This window comes from Triticum dicoccoides, chromosome 7B, assembly GCF_002162155.2.
Source record: "Triticum dicoccoides isolate Atlit2015 ecotype Zavitan chromosome 7B, WEW_v2.0, whole genome shotgun sequence".
Lineage (NCBI taxonomy): Eukaryota > Viridiplantae > Streptophyta > Magnoliopsida > Poales > Poaceae > Triticum > Triticum dicoccoides.
Genome location: NC_041393.1, coordinates 741,602,077 through 741,605,016, shown reverse-complemented (window position 1 = coordinate 741,605,016; position 2,940 = coordinate 741,602,077). Strand labels below are relative to the sequence as shown.

Below are 2,940 nucleotides of genomic sequence, written 5' to 3'. Positions count from 1 at the left end.
ATGACTTTTCATTGCATTATATAACTTCCTTACAAACCGACTCAGTGTTCAATTCGTTGAAGAATTCCAAGGCACACCCAACACGACTCCACCCGGTGTACTAAACAAGTTTAGACACGAACCAAAAGAAAAGTGAAACTTGCTAAGTATACAAGTACAATGACGTGATACACATCCCAGTATCTTGTTTTTGATCCAAAAATTACCATATATGACATGCTGTGTAAAGCGCCAAACCCCTTTTGTTTGTAGCATATTACTGCATTATGCCACTAGCTTCATCAACTGACACAAGCATCTGCACAAGATTTTCCATGGTGGGCCTTTTTCTACTGTCTTTTTCTAGGCATGAGATAGCCAACTTGACCATCGTTCTTGCTTGCAGTCTATCGAACTGGCCGTTCAACCTCAAGTCAATGAAGTTAGCAAGCCATAAAGCATCCTAACGACCCTTCCAAGGACCATTTCCACTTCCTCGTTGGCATTGGATGCCCAGTCTGAAACACGAGCCCCCATTAGTAGTTCTAGGAGAACCACCCCGAAGCTGTAGACATCAACCTTCGATGTTATTGGCTGGCTAGAAACCCACTCAGGAGCAATATAGCCTCTAGTTCCATGAATCCTCGATACATTTTTATTGGATCCACTTCTGTTCACAAGTTTTGCAAGGCCGAAATCGCTGATCTTTGGCTCCAAGTTATCATCCAACAATATATTTTCAGGCTTGATGTCATAGTGGATAACCCACTCCAAGCACTCATGATGAAGATAGGCCAATCCTCTTGCCATCCCTAGAGCAATCTTAAATCTTTCACTCCATCCAAGTAACCATTCACTACTAAACAAGGTTTTATCCAAAGAACCATTCTCAACATACTCCAAAACCAATATTCTGTGTGGGCCATCAGAACAGAATCCCCAAACCCTCACCAGATTCATATGGTAATTCCTTCCAATCACACCCAGTTCATGTTGGAATTCTTCTTCCCCTCGGTGTATGTCTATCAAAGTTTTCACGGCTACTGCCCTCATGTCTTTCAAGACTCCCTTGTATACAAGACCAGATGCCCCACATCCATTTCGATCATTGAACTTTTGAGTTGCTCTCTGCAACTCCTTGTAAGTATATCTGCGGAAATGGTTGGTTACCATTTCATAGCCAACCTCAGCTGGCCATACTCCTATTAACTTTTTGCCCTCCCTTACGAACAAAAACCAGCATCCTAGTGCCACAAATATTACCTCCACACAAAATATCGCTAACAAGAACCAATACGCCAAGAACAAGTACTGCGAGTGTGATCCATTTTGATTGCTTTTAGGTTGATCCCAAAAGTTTTCTGTGAAATATTTGCTCCTTGCACTACAATTATGAACACATTTAGGACCAAAAGGTTGCGAGTGAGGAATTGAGGACCTTGGGACCTGTAGTGTCTTAGGAATCTTGAGATGGATAGAACCACCAACAATTGTCGCCCCGGTTACACCCCCAACAAGGGTCCCCTTTGGATAGCAAAGCCCGGTTCCTTGCCAGTATGCAAAACCTTTGCAATTGCAGTCCTTCAATCATATCTTCTTGCATTCATCAAATGAAACTATGGTATTCAATCTAAGATTATTACCGTGGAAGTCGGTGGCGGGTAGCTTCACAAACATCTCCTGTCCATCACAACTGACATTGAATTTTGGTAGGCAACCTTGGCTCCGGTCACTGAGGTCGATTATCTCATGTCCAGGGGCACAAGCACAAGCAGGCTGGGGAGTATACACACATATTCCATTAATGCCACACAAACCACGAACCGAGAAGGTCTATGGATATGCCATCCATGTGACCGACCATGTTCCATCTATCTTATTTAGGCTGTATAATCTAAGGTTGCCATCATAGTCCAACGTTAGTCTCCTCGTTACCCCGTGACCCCAATCAACAGCCTTAAGGGTTAAGTTGTCACTACTCACTACCAAGAAAATACCCAGAGCTATCAAGGACCCCAATTGCAGTAGTATTAAAGGCATTTGTGTTCTTTGTCCATATATCATTACTAGGATTTGGCCAATATTTAAAAGAGATATCCTTCTCATCATCAAATAGTGTGAGTATATGCTCATCATCAAAATGGAAGCTGTAGTGCCCAGGGACAAGTAGCCTACTAGAAGATACCAACTTTGTAGCACTAGTAATGTTCTGATATGGCAGCAATGTGTCGGTAGGAGAATCGAAACTTTGCCATAGAATAATATCACCTTGGCCCTTCACGACGAGGTACCCAGTGTCGAGCAGCTGAGCTTGATGGGCATTCGAAGAAGACGACACATTGTTCTCCCAGATGGGGCGGCCATCGTAGTCTTCTACGGCCATCCGGCCATCCGCATCTAGCGTGACTCGGGATCCTTTGAAGTAAACGGGGTGGAGACGATTCGCGCTCCAGACCACCGTCCTTTCAGCCGTGTTGGAGTACCAAATGGAGAAGACGGAGGCAGTTTGGGAATTGTTGTTGAAGCCGCAGATGAACGTACCATCCGGTGAGCGGAGCACGTCGGAGCTATCCTCTACGGACATAGAGGAGCCAGGCGAGAGGAATTCGCGTGCCGAGACGCGCAGAAACAGAAGGACCAAACTTAGTAGTAGGAGCAGAGAGGTGGAACGTGCATCCATGTTTGGTGAGGCACTGATGAAGAGTTGATCTCTGGAATGGTCACAAATGGGGGATATTATAGGAACCATTTGGTCAGTCGTAGGATGGAGTGCTACATGTGTCGCTATTGCATTTGGAAGCTGGTTGTGCCTTCACTTTCATAGTCGCCTCTTTGTGCTGCAACTTGTGCGTCCTGTCCAACTTGTGCTGCAACTAGTGCTACTTTCCTCGACATTTCGTGGCTTTGGGCACTGTACAAAGATGGACCTTGCTTTGTCGTACTAGAACTAGAGTACTTACT

At 44.8% G+C, this 2,940-nt stretch overlaps 1 pseudogene; it reads right to left on the bottom strand.

Annotated features, from left to right (window-relative positions):
• Window positions 1–82: 82 nt before the first annotated feature.
• LOC119340701 lies at window positions 83–2,659 on the bottom strand (annotated as a pseudogene).
• Window positions 2,660–2,940: the final 281 nt, after the last annotated feature.